Source organism: Mustela erminea, chromosome 2 (genome assembly GCF_009829155.1).
Source record: "Mustela erminea isolate mMusErm1 chromosome 2, mMusErm1.Pri, whole genome shotgun sequence".
Lineage (NCBI taxonomy): Eukaryota > Metazoa > Chordata > Mammalia > Carnivora > Mustelidae > Mustela > Mustela erminea.
The window spans coordinates 137419096-137433730 of NC_045615.1; the positions used below are offsets into that span (position 1 = coordinate 137419096).

Genomic DNA, 14635 nt, shown 5'->3' on the forward strand with positions numbered 1-14635 from the left:
AAACAAGGCATGCTTGCATGCACTTTCTGAGTGGACCAACTGTATACACAAGGTTGGGTTCTCCCTTCATTCCACAAACTCCTAGTTAACCAGCAATGAATCAGTATTTGCCAAATGGCCTAAGGAACACCAAGAAAGGTAAAGTCATTTCTCTCTCTCTCTCTTTTTTTTCTTTGTGTGAGACAGCCCAGAGTAAAGCTACAAGCAATCTGGATTTATTTTCGGCATTCTTCCTTTGCCTTGTAGTCCCTGACCTGGGTCCCAGTTTCTGACACGATCCCAGCCACCCCCACTCCAGCAACCCCACTTAGATGGCCATCTCTACTAGAGTGTTCCTAGCTCATAAACATCTTTTTCCCTTCCTATAATCAAAACTACATTCCCCAAGTGATCAGATCCTAATTAGGTTGCCAAAGAAAAAGAAAGATGAAAATAACACAGAGTAATTCATAATCACAGATGAACACTTAACCCTCCCAAAGGTTTTTGCATCACTAGAAGATTATTTACTGGAGCAAAGGAGTCTCTAATTGATGGAATGCCAAGTGCCACTACAGGGGAAACATTCATCTAACATAGTCAGCAGGGGTGTGGGGGGGTTTCAGGGGAAGATCCTTGAGAAGCTGTCTACACACAGGGCCCAATTCTCCCAAGAGGTTTCTGGACCTTTCCTCACTTATGAACCCATATATTTTTGGGTTCATACATCTACATCTTTTCTCAGAATATTCTGTAAGAGTAATAAAGTTTCACACAAGGGTCCAGTAAACAATTTTCATGTTCTAAACATGAATCTTATCTCAGAAACTGTCATTGACTCTTACCACAGACATCTTCTGCAGGAAAACACAAGTCTACCATTCTAAAACTCCCATACTCCTCACTGTCTAATCTTGGGCCAACAGTTCACTCAAACCAAGACTCACACTTTCCTCATTTGAAAAGTGAGGGGTTTGAAAGAGCTGATTTCCCTTGGTTCTTTAACCAGTAACATTTCGTAAATCAAGATTCATTCTTTAACACAGTACTTCTCAGAGGAGCTGTGATAATCCTACCAGCTTTGCTAAATTTCAAAAGGTAACAGACATTTTTCTTGAGATTTGTTCTGGGAATATATAGAGACATTAAAATACCATTAGGCCTTCCATTCTAAAAATAGGACTTAAGAAAAATGTCTACTAGAGTGTTTCCAAATAGCTCTCATAAGAGGTGTAACCAACCGAGACCCATAAGCTTCAAATTGCTGGACCAGGACCTGTGAAATAGTGATAGAGTATTTATAACGAGCAGCCCTTTCAAACAGTGAGCAAAACGAGGATCCATTTGTTCTTGCTTTGCATGAAGTCCAACTGCCTATGAGGGGTTGAAGTATTTGGCTTTTCATCACATGGAACAGTGCAGTGAGACAGACCACACTATTTTGGAACATGAGTGTCTATATCCAAGCAGCAAGCTGACTGACATCTGAAAACAGCGCTCTGCACAAGTAAAGAGTTGGATTCGGCTATCAGAATACTATTTTAGAACTGGTGATTATTTTAAATTGACGTGTGAAGTGCATTTGGTGTTAGAAGTTCCTAACACATTTCGATAGAAGTTCAAGTAGAGTACTGTAACATCATCTCTGTATTTGTTGAAACAAATACATATAAATAGATATATAAATAATTCTAGTATATAGTGATAGTGAAGCTTTTATGGTATTTTCACCAGAAAGGACATTCTAAAATAACCAACCAAAAAAAGTGGTAGATTTTACCTATGTGACTTTTAAAAAATTCTGATTTAAATTCAATTTAGTTAACATATACTGTATTATTAGTTTCAGGATATAATTTCGCGATTCATCAGTTGCATGTAACACCTGAGGCTCATTCCATCAAGTGCCCTCTTTATTGCCCATCACTCATTACCTCATCTCCAACCCACCTCCCCTCTAGCAACCCAGTTTTTTCCCTAGAGTTAAGAGTCTCTTATAGTTTGACTCCCTCTCTGATTTTTATTGTATTTTAATTTTCCTTCCCTCCCCCATGTTCATCTGTTTTGTTTCTTAAATTCCACATATGAGTGAAAGAAATCATATAGTATTTTTATTTCACTGACTGACTGATTTCACTTAGCCTAGTACCCTCTAGCTTAACATCATCCACATCATTGCAAATAGCAAGATTTCGTTCTTTTTGGTGGCTGGGTAATATTCCATTGTATATACCTATATAATTTTCAGTGAATTTATCTACTAAAATTGTTTGCTTTATTTACCAAAAAAATTACAGGTTTTTTTGTCTTACTGTGCCCTTTGACCAACATCTTCCCATTTCTCCCCAAATTTATAAAAAGGTTCTGATAAAGAGATAACGTTAAAATTACTGAACAAGTAATTCAAATATTCCCAAGATCTCCATTCAGAATCTCACATTGCATTTAGTTATCACTTTTTATTTTTGGCACATAAACTAAACTTTAAATATACTAGAAGAGCTTAGGATTTAAAATTCTTTTACCATTAAAAAAAGTAAAAAAGAATCTCTGTGGCAGGCAGACTCTAAGATGGTCTCAATGACCACCACCTCCTAATATTCAGGCTCGGTGTAAGCTTACCTTCCCCTTGAATATCAGTCAGCCTAGAGACTTGCTTGCAACCAATACAAGGTAATGGGATGTCACATCCGTCATTAGGGTACATAAAATTATGATTTCTCTATTGCTAGCAGACTCTCTCCCTTATTGGATTTGATGAACCAAGTTGCCATAGTGTGGGACCCACATGACGGCAAGGGCTTAAGAGTAGCCTCTGGCCAACAGCCAGCTAGAAACAGACCCTTAATCCAACAACTCTTGAGGAACTAAAATTCTTCCAACACGATTCAGATAAGACCGCCCTGGCTAATACCTTGATTGTACCTATATGACAGACCCTAAAGCAAAGAAACCACATAAGTCATTCCCAGATTGAAGATCCACAGAAACTATGGGATAATAGATGTGTATGGTGTCATTTATTTGTTTGTTTGTTTGTTTGTTTGTTTATTTAATCATGTTGTATTATCTTTAATTAAGTAAAGACTTTCAATCATGTCACCTAAAGACCCTTTATCTACTGTTCTATTTGGCCACTAGTCTCTTGTCTCTCTCCTCAGCAATGGTGAGGCAGATACTCTTTCCACAGGGAAGAGAAATCTATGGTTTGCTGCCTTTGTCGACAACAAAAATGTCGGAGAGCTGAGGGGCAAAGCTGTTGCTTTTGGCATCTTCCACAAGAACTATGTCAAAAGAACCAGGGTGTCTCTCTCTGTTGGTGATCACAGCAATTTTTCCCAGGTTAGCACTATTGGTCTAACAGATTAACAGTGTCAAACTTGATGAAATTAGTAATCTTTCCAAATCAGTCTAAATGGTGTCATTCACCTTGATAAGTGAGAGGTTCAGAATAGTGGGTAATGCAAGCATCACAGGTCACCAGATGAGGTTTTCCTTCCCTCACAACCTGCAAAGATCTTTCTCGCTTTACACAATTTATACTTGGCCTCCTCAGGTGTAATCCTATGAATAGCAAAGCAACCCTTGGTGTCACAGATCAAGTGGAAATTCTTCCCAGTCTTGTCAATGCTGATGACTTCCAAAAAAACCAGCAGGATAGGTTATATATCAATATGGGCTGTATAAATGCTGTATACAGATCTTCTTTACTTCATCTCCTGCTAGGGCATACTTAGGTCTGTTCCCTAAGGAAATGATGAGAGGGAGACATTCTTTCAGCTTATGGGGACCAGTTGATGGACGAGGGCCAAACACACCCACTCAGTTTATCCAGCAACCTATGCTTTGGAACTGCTACATGCTTTGGAGGCTTCCTGGGACCATGAACTGTGGCTCTGCTAAACACAGGAAGAGCTAGATGTGCATTATTATAAGCTATGAAATTTGTGGTAATTTGTTAAGCAATAGTAAGTAACTAATACATTTTTCTTTGATATATCACTTGGTCAGAAATATACTATGGAGTTTGATGTATTCATTAACAAAACTCATACAATCATTTTTAAAAAAACACATTCCTAAATTTTCTTTGTTAGGCTGAGCTGTTCAGTGGACAATGCTCACAAAGTCATAGTCACAGACAGCTCCCAGAGCTGCAGACCTTTTTCATGAGAAGAATGTTAATGCTGGAAAAGTCTTGCAAGTTAATTGATACCTATTTCCTCCTTTTGCCTTGTGAAGAAACCAAAACCTAAAGAAAAAAAAGATCTCATAGTTGGATACTATGACTCCAGCCCAGTGTTCCAAAATGTGTCACCTAGCTGGCCTACTTTCATAAACATGAGCCACAGGTCACACAGGAATAAATCCACAAATGACACAGGAGCATGACTTCATCACCACTGCTGGAAAACACAAACGTAACAGATGGCTTATTTTCTCTTTGATGGACCAACAGTATCAACTTCCTATGCCAGGACATTTTGTTGGCCTCAAGAGACCATAAGAGCTGTGATTTAGGTGGGGTATGACAGAGGTAGGAAAGAGGTTTCTTTGGTTTCCAGCTTTACTAGACATAGAGTTGGAAAAGTGTACAAGAGAATGTTTGCACGTCATTGTCCCACATCAGAAGAGAAATAATGGGAAATATCAGGGAGTTCAGGGGGTCTGAAGCTCTGTTAAAGCAAAGGACTATGTCTGTCTTATTTTTTGTATGTAATAGCCATGGTTCCAGCAGGAAAGAAATGACCCGCTGAAGTAAGATCCCTGCAGAGTGTTGAATGAAAGGACCGCTTAACAAAGGTGCTGGCAGGATTTAGAAAAACCAGCAAGGAGTAGTGTACTATGCTGAGAGGTTCTGTTAGCCAGTGTTAAGGAACAAGGCAAAGAGCAGTTATTGGAACTTCGAGAAAGCCCTACGGAGAAGGCTGGTGGGAGCTACAGATTCTCATAGGGAAATGCAGGCAACCCATGCAGAAGTCAGCAGTTTGGTTTTTTTCAGGGAGCCAGTTTACTAGCAAACCACTTGATGAAAGTATAACTCATGTCATCTCTTACAGAAGAAAAAAATGTTCTTAACTCCTCTGAAAGGAATAGTATTGTCCTGCACTTCTTGAACCAGATAAAGACATGACGTCAATATTAATTCAACCCCTGTCCCTACCACCACCACGGCCCCCACTCCTCCTTTGATATACATGATCTTCTTGGTGGTAATACTATCTTCCCAAAGCCCATGCCCAAAAACCTTTGCCTCACACTCAACTTCAGCATTCATATGCAATTAATCACTAGGTGCTGCTATTTTTACTTCCTAAAATTTCCAAAATATGTTTTTTCTCTCCCCATTTTATATCCTAGTAAAATTAAACTAGTTGCCGTTCCCCTAATATACGCTAGATCTGGTATGTTACTCTACCTGAGATGCCTTTCTATTCCACCTTCTCTACAGGGCAAACTTCTATTCTTCCTCTAAAATCAATTCGCTGTTACCTCCTCCCTGGGAGTAGACTTCTCTAATAATGCCATACGGAAAGAGTTCTTCCTCTATGTCTCTGCTACTCCCACAATTTGAAAACTTATCACACTGTACAATAATTTAATTATTTTCATGTCTCGTTTCCTGTTATGCTGAGTTCCTTGAAGGCAGAACTTTATTTTATTCACCTCTCCATCCCCAGCATCAAACTATGCACCTGGCACATTGTAGGTGCCAATAAATGCTTGCTAAAGGCACAAATAAATTGGAAACACCAACAGATGTCCAGGTCTCCCTCATCTCCTGGATTCTTATATCCTCACAGATCTCGGTGATGTTTCGCTGAACAGCACATTGCTGAGAACTGCGCCTCTTGCCATCACACCCCCATTCTCTCAATGCTCTCCAACTCCTTGCTACATTTTTTTTCCATTGCACTCATCACTGCCTGATATACTACTATTTATTTATTTTAATGTTTTATTTGTTACCTATTTATTTGTTTGTTTCCCTTCAATGTAATAAAAGTTCTACGAGGTCAAGGATCTCATTTTGTTTGTGGCCTTATACCTAGTATGAACAGTCAGCAAATATTTGTTGACAAAATAAAGGGATCACATGCAGGGGCTAATTCAGTGGCCTGCTTGGAATAAAGCTGTCAGCAAAGTTGGGAGCAGAACCATCACTACCCAGCTCTCAACTTCTATGGATTATACAAGAGCTCTTGCTGGCCCTGCTCCTGTGATTTCCTCCCCCATTAGGTCAACAAATTTTACATGTGCTATTCAATCTTGAAATAATTCTCATGGAAGAGGAAAATGTCAGTAAAATTGTAATGGATAAAAACTCTACAGATTAAGTGTCTTGTTAAGATGCCAATAGTAGGGGGTCACCCTTAAAATAGAAAAACAAGGAAATACCAACAGATAAACACAGCTTGAATTAAGATGAGTGTGAATAATGTAAAACCACACAGCCACCACTGAAAGGGAATATAAAATTCCACACAACTTGTAATCAACACAGTTCTGATTCTCATGAATACTTGGCATACTACCAGGGCCCGTGAGATAGAGGATTAACAAATCACAGAAGAAACTTGCAATTGTTAAATTATTTTTGCAGCTGTTTTGATTTTTTGTATGTCATGAAATGATGCCTTACATATGGATCTTCAAATGAATTGAACCAGAAATATTAAATCTACATTCTAGTCACATCCACATAATACCAATGAATTATTGAGGAGAAAAGTAAACAAATGACTCCAGTGATCTTGATGAAATGTGTGTGCTTGAGACACTGTCAGTGATGGGACAGGGCATTGTCAGAAAGAGCTGAGCTGTCATGACCTGGTTCTCTAGCTTTATGTCTTTGCAGTCAAATGCTCTACCACTGAGCTATATACCCCCTCTAGCTTTATGCCTTTGTAAAATAAAAGTAATATGAGCCATCTGACTATATCTTACCCACACTTGGTGCTATTTTGGCTCATAAAATGAAGTTACTTATCATTTAATATTTTATGAATAATGCCAAAAGCAGACTAGGTTAACCACTAGATTAGTATTGCAGAATAGACTAGATTAACTGACATTGAAAAGGAAACAGTCATACAATTGACTATCTCAACAGCCATGTAGTCAACACTAGTTTGGCTGAAAAAGCCTGCTGCTTCCTAGTTCATTGATAAACTCAGAGAAGGAGGTGGCAAATGGCTTTCAGAATATTTATTTGGTAAAAGCAATAAAGCTTTTCTTTATTTATTTGACTACTGACTGATATAAATTTTTAAGATTATAATTCTGAAAAAAAAATGTTAATTCTGTAATGTTACCATTCATCTCCAAATGTGACACAACAGAGTTCTTGGGACACAGATAAAATCTTTAGTAAAATAAATTAGCAGTATATAATTATTCTTCACTTAGGAAACGATAATAAAATAAGCCTATGCTGACTTGGTATAATGAATGATTATTTCAAAAAATTGTTTTAAAGCAAACTATATTTTCCAATTAGCTTTTAAGATGATTCCAGGCTTGCATTTATGCAGGAGATTGGCCCAGGCTGTCTTATAAGATAACACATTTAAGAACACAGTAAGCCCTCCAAAATTACATTAGAAGCAGATAAATTTTACTCTCTTATTAAAACACTGTCAGTAAAATTTAATTCAGAAATGGCATGGGAATACAATGCTGTGCAGTAGTAGAAACTGTGAGTATAAACTGGATGATTTTAGAATGTTTTAGATGTTTTTAGATGATTTTAGAATTTTTTAGAATTCTAGTATAGCAAATATTTTTTAATCATTGCAGTAATAATTTTGATAACCATCTTGATTATTCACCTAGAGGTCATATCAGTAATATGGCCATCTTTAGTAATGTGAAGGAGTCAGAATAGGAAGGCCATATCATCTGTATATTTGAAATGACAAGGAATTTTTACTGTAACTTTAAATAATGGGGATTGGAGTATGGGCTCACTTTTTCCCCAGGAAACTCTGCTGCTTCTAAGAGGAAGCCTAGGGCATTTATGAAACGTGAGCAAATTGTGCCTTCCAGAAGGCAATTCTTAATATCATTTGTTTCTTTTAGCATTTTTTCTTCTTCCCTAGGGACTGGAACAAAAATGGGCCTAGAACTTTTATTTGGCTATCAAGATTTTAACAAAAGCAAAAGCTTAAAAGATGAACATAAATTGAATGGAAGTTAGCAACATAGCAGAATTCCAACCCTGATTTATTATCAAAATCTTAGAAGCAAAAATCAAAGACACTATACAAAAACAAAAACAAAAAAAAAGAAACAAACAAAACAACCAACCAAAAACCCAAAAGTGCAGGCCAATATTGCTGATGAACATGGATATAAAGATCTTCAACTGAAGTATTAGGAAACCACATTCAATAATACATTAGAAGGACAATTTACCATGTTCAAGTGGAATTTTTTCTAGGGATACAAAGATATTTCAGTTGATTTGTAAATCAATCAATGTTATATATTGTATCAACAAAACAAAAAAAATCATATGATCATCTCAATAGATGTGGAAAAGCATTGAAAAATATTCATCATCTAAAATTCAACTATGGGGGCGCCTGGGTGGCTCAGTGGGTTAAGCCGCTGCCTTCGGCTCAGGTCATGATCTCAGGGTCCTGGGATCGAGTCCCGCATCGGGCTCTCTGCTCAGCAGGGAGCCTGCTTCCTCCTCTCTCTCTCTGCCTGCCTCTCTGCCTACTCGTGATCTCTGTCTGTCAAGTAAATAAATAAAATCTTTAAAAAAAAAAAAATAAATAAAAAAAAAATAAAATAAAATTCAACTATGAACAAAGTGTTCATACCTTAGCATAATAAAGACCATATATAAAAAACCCACTGCCGGGCACCTGGGTAGCTCACTGGGTTAAGCCGCTGCCTTCTGCTCAGGTCATGATCTCAGGGTCCTGGGATCAAGTCCCGCATCAGGCTCTCTGCTCAGCAGGGAGCCTGCTTCCTCCTCTCTCTCTCTCTCTCTCTCTGCCTGCCTCTATGCCTACCTGTAATCTCTCTCTGTCAAATAAATAAATAAAATCTTAAAAAAAAAACCCACTGCCAACATCATACTCGATGATTAAAAAACTGAAAGTTTTTCCTATAAAATCAGGAACAAAATAAGTATGTTAACTTTCACCCTTCTGTTAAACATAATACTGGAAGTCCCAGCCACAGCAATCAGAAAAGAAAAAGAAATAAGAGGCATCCATATTAGTAAGGAAGAAGTTAAGTTGCTGCTATTTGCAGATGATATACTATATATAGAAAATCCTAGAGTCCACTAAAAAACTATTTAAAGTAATAAGTGAAGTCAGAAAAATTACAGAAATCAGATATCAGTAGTGTTTCTATACACTAATAACAAAGTAGCAGAAAAAGCAATCAAGAAGACAATTCTATTTACAATTGCTCCAAAAATAATAAAATACTTCAGAAAAAACTTAATTAAGGAGGTGGAAGAGTACAGACTCTGAAAACTATAAAACACTGATGAAAGATTTGAAGACGACACAAGCAAATGGAAAGATATTCTGTTCATGGATTGGAAGAATTAATATTGTTAAGATGTCTATTCTACCCAGAGCAATACCCTATCAAAATACCAAGACATTTTTTTGCAGAACTGGATCAAATAATACTAAAATTTATCTAGAACCACAAAAGACCTCAAATAGCCAAAGCAATTTTGAGAAATAAGAACAAAGCTTGTAAGTATCACAATTCCAGACTTCAAGATAAACTACAGGGACGCCTGGGTGGCTCAGTTGGTTAAGCAGCTGCCTTCGGCTCAGGTCATGATCCCAGCGTCCTGGGATCGAGTCCCACATCGGGCTCCTTGCTCCGCAGGGAGCCTGTTTCTCCCTCTGCCTCTGCCTTCCACTCTGTCTGCCTGTGCTTGCTCTCACTCTCTCTCTCTGACAAATAAATAAATAAAATCTTTAAAAAAAAAAAAAAAGATAAACTACAAAGCTATAGTAACCAAAATAGTATGATATCAGGCTAAAAATAGACACATCGATAAATGAAACAGAACACAGAGTCAAAAATAAACCTACAGGGGCTTCTGGGTAGCTCAGTGGGTTAAAGCCTCTGCCTTCATCTTAGGTCATGATCCCAGGGTGCTGGGATCGAGCAGAGAGCCTTCCTCCTTTCTCTCTCTGCCTGCCTCTCTGCCTACTTGTGATCTCTGTCTGTCAAATAAATAAATAAAATCTTTTTTTAAAAAAGGAATAAACCCACAGTTTTATGGTCAATTAATCTATGACTAAGGAAGCAAGAATACACAATGAAGAAAAGACAGTCTCTTGAAAAAATGGTGTTGAGAAAACTGTACAGCTGCATGAAAAAGAATGAAACTGGACGGCTTTCTTTTTATCATCCACAAAAATAAACTCTGGGGTGCCTGGGTGGCTCAGCCAGTTAAACATCCAACTCTTGGTTTCAGCTTAGGTCATGATCTTGGGGTCATGAGATTGAGCCCCACATCGGGCTCTGCACTCAGTGGGGAGTCTGCTTAAGATTCTTTCCCTCTACCCCTACCCTACTCAAGCTTGCTTATTCACTCTTTCATTCTCTCTCTCCAAAATAAATAAACAAATCTTTTAAAAAAAATAAATGAACTCAAATTGGATTAAAGCCCTAAATGTGGGGTGCCTGGGTGGCTCAGTGGGTTAAGCCGCTGCCTTCGGCTCAGGTCATGATCTCAGGGTCCTGGGATCGAGTCCCGCATGGGGCTCTCTGCTTAGCAGGGAGCCTGCTTCCTCCTCTCTCTCTCTCTGCCTGCCTCTCCAACTACTTGTGATTTCTCTCTGTCAAATAAATAAATAAAATCTTTAAAAAAAAAAAAAGCCCTAAATGTGACATTTGAAGCCATAAAATTCCTAGAAGAAAATATAGGAAGTAATTTTGTTGATACTAGCCATAGAAACATTTTCCTTGGTATGTCTCCTGAAGCAAGAGAAACAAAAGCAAAATTAAACTATTGGGACTACACCAAAATAAAAAGCTTTTACACAGCGAAAAAAACTATCAACAAAACAAAAAAGCAATTTATTGAATGGGAGAAGATATTTCCAAATGATATATCTATAAGGGGTTAATATCCAAAATATATAAAGAACTTACACAATTCTACAACAAAAAAATTTCCAATTAAAAAAATGGGCAGAGGACCTGAATAGATATTTTTTTAAAGAAGACATATGGATGGCCAACGGACACATGAAATGAATGCTCAACATTACTGACCAGGTTTAGAAGGTAGGAAAAATAGGGAAAAAATGCAAATCTTTAATTTCTGAAAGAAGTAATGAAGTTTCTATTTTCCCAGAAAATCACTTATCATCATTGACTACTATATTAATTATAGTAAGTTACTATTAATTCGGGAATTTACTCTGCCATATAGTGTAGTCCATGTATGGACACTTTATATAAATCGTTCTGTTTAATACCCACAAATGCAGCCTATGAAGGGGCTAATATCTCTCTCATTATAGAGATGAGTAAACTGAGGGTCCGAAGGCTAAGTAAAATGCTCAAGACAACTGGAAGAGCTACAGTTTGAATTAGGTATCATCTACCCCCAAACTTTCAAATGCCTTTTTTTTTTTTTAAGATTTTATTTATTTGAGAGAGAGAGAGAGAGAGCTCAGGAGGCATAAAGGGATAGGAACAAGTGGACTCTCCACTGAGCAGGGAGCCCCATGTGAGTCTTAATCCCAGGACACCGGGACCATGTCCTGAGCTGAAGGCAAACCCTCACTGACTGAGGCACCCAGAAGCACCTCAAGTGCTTTCTCTGGAGTTGCCAGATTAAATTTTCTAATTTCCAGTGAACATACTTATTTAGGAAAAAGCATAGCATTTTTTAAGAAGCTCATTTGAAGAAACTTTTTGGATGCCTATCACAATCCTACAGGGTTAAATACATTACAAACTGTCCTGTAGTTCCTAGGTTTGAAATATAATCTTTAATCTCCAGTAATCTGGCTAAATAAAGAATTTTTATTTCATTTCCACAGCTATTAAGAATTCTGTGAAGGACCTAGTGAAAAATCAATAGTCCAGAGGAGGAAAAAAAATCAATAGCAAACATGTCAAGTTTTTAATGTTAAGGACTTATCTCCTGAGCACTGAGTTTCTCTGCAAAGTATTAGAAGACACAGGTGGGGTGACCATCATCCCACATTAGCAGGTCTCCTGGGTGTCCTCTAGAAGCAAAACTAGACCTTCCAAGCCAAACTGACCCCCTTTCAGTTTTGATAATGTTATAGGTCCATTATTTAAACAACTTGGGTATAAGTGATCATTACATATCAAAAGCTGTGGATATAATACCGGTCTTCTCTTCCAGAGACCTTAATTGTGTCTAGTGTGTCAAAAAGCCATCCAGAAACCACTGTTATTCTCCTGCCCAGGAATGGTGGATGTCTCTCTAGCTACCTGCTGATATTTTCAAGCTAATGCTTCTAACCCATATATTTTTAAGGCTATCCAAATGGTTCATCCACTAGAACTCTATAGTTTGAGATAAATTTCACTGAATCCATATAAATTATGCGCCACTTCAGTTAGCCTATGTTATAGTCTATGATACACATACTTATTTTTTTTTAAAAGATTTTACTTATTTATTTGACAGAGACAGCTCACAAGTAGGCAGAGAGGCAGGCGGGGGGGGGGGGCGGGGCGCAAGAAAGCAGGCTCCCCACCAAGCTGAGAGCCCAACGTGGGGCTTGATCTCAGGACCCTGGGATCACGACTGGCCCAAAGGCAGAGGCTTTAACCCACTGAGCCTCCCAGGCATCCCGATACACATACTTATTAATAGCAACTCTCATCTAACAAAACAGTTAACGTTTCTTGTTATAAAATGTAGTTAATGAGCATTTGACGTCTCAAATGGGCAGGTAAAAAACTATGCTATTTCTATATCCCACTAGATCTTTTTATTATTTATTTATTTATTTATTTTAAAGGATTTATTTATTTGTTTACTTATTTATTTATTTATGTGACAGAGAGAGAGAGAGAGAGCACAAGTAAGGGGAGCAGCGGGCAGAAGGGGAGGGAGAAACAGGCTCCTCACTGAGGAAGGGAGCCTGATGTCAGGTTCTATCCCAGGACCCTGGGATCATGGATGGGAGCCAAAGGCAGACGCTTAATCCACTGAGCCACCCAGGTGCCCCCACTAGATCTTTTTAAACTGAGGTTTAAATATTACTTAGTAGCTACTTCGTTTAGGATGGAATATAAGCAATTTTCCATTATTTGAATAGTTAGAGAAAATTAGTATAATGGATGATCGAAAATAGTGCAATACAACAAAACTGTATTTGAACTATTTTCTACAATACACTTTATCTTTATGATCCTACCTTGTTTACTAAATTTAGCTTTTGGTGTCCATGCACACACTAAATGACAGCATGAAACACTGGTCTGGAAGCATAATTATAAAATTAAATATAATAATAAATGTAACAATAAAAATAGGGTAAGTCCCCGATGTATATCTAAAAAGTGACTATAAATCATCATCTATTATAATAGGAAATGGAAAACACTTCCTTGAGACCATTTTTTCAGGATGAACTAGGTCGGGAGAAAAACAAATTTTACCTAAAAGTGCCCTGAAGACTAGGAGGAGCTTAACTAGAATTTCACAACTGATTTAAGTGAGAGTGAAGGTTGAGTTATACTAAGAAGGATGACCAGGGGCGCCTGAGTGGCTCAGTAGGTTAAGCCTCTGCTCTTCAGCTCTGGTCATGGTCTCAGGGTCTTGGGATCGAGCCTCAGATTAGGCTCCCTGCTTAGTGGGGAGCCTGCTTCCCTCTCTCTCTGCCTGCCTCTTTGCCTACTTGTGATCTCTGTCTGTCAAATAAATAAACAAAATATTAAAAAAGAAGAAGAAGAAGAAGAAGAAGGATGACCAAAATGAATTCAGGGTCTTCAAGAAGATTTCTTTCATTGTTTCACTTATGGACCCATATGACTCTATAGAGAAATTCAAGAAAAGAGAATTAAGTGAAAATGTTTGAAATTACGAAGAAGTGGAACAAGAATCCAACTCAAATGGCCTTGAGTATTCAACCTAATTTTCTTTTAATCCATATGGTATTCCGCATTTTTTTTTCGCAGCCTTTCAATATTTAGCGTATGTTAGGAATACTATTTATGATCTTTATTTCAGTCGTACTACCTCTCCTCAACCTACGATTTGACAGCCATTGCTAACATTGCTTGAGCTCTTCATAAAAGCCAGGTACCCTTTGTCATTTGATCCTCACATGAACTTGGCTTGTAAAATCTCCATTTTACAAGGGAGAAGGCTGGGACACATGGTTCCATAGCCTGCTTTCTCAACCACTGCTGCGTGTTGAATGGAGGGACCCCAAAATGATGTGTCTGGGTCCTGATTGCTGGAACCTGTGAATATTACCTTATTTGGAAAAAAGGTCGTCGTGGGCATAATTAAGTTAAGAGCCCTGAGATCAGCATTCAGATGATCAGATCATCTTGGGCTACGTAGACCAATGACAAGTGTCCTCACAAGCGAAGGAGACACACAGAGAAGGTGATGTGAAGATGAAGGAAGAGCGTCGGGTGACATGACCAAAGGTCAAGGAAA

At 38.0% G+C, this 14635-nt stretch overlaps 1 protein-coding gene and 1 pseudogene across 4 annotated transcripts in view; both read right to left on the bottom strand.

Annotated features, from left to right (window-relative positions):
* The window catches only part of CORIN (corin, serine peptidase), a 249441-nt gene that overhangs the window by 156821 nt on the left and 77985 nt on the right, over positions 1–14635 (bottom strand). The gene's annotated exons all lie outside the window — the stretch shown is intronic.
* Positions 3106–3919, bottom strand: LOC116584099 (annotated as a pseudogene).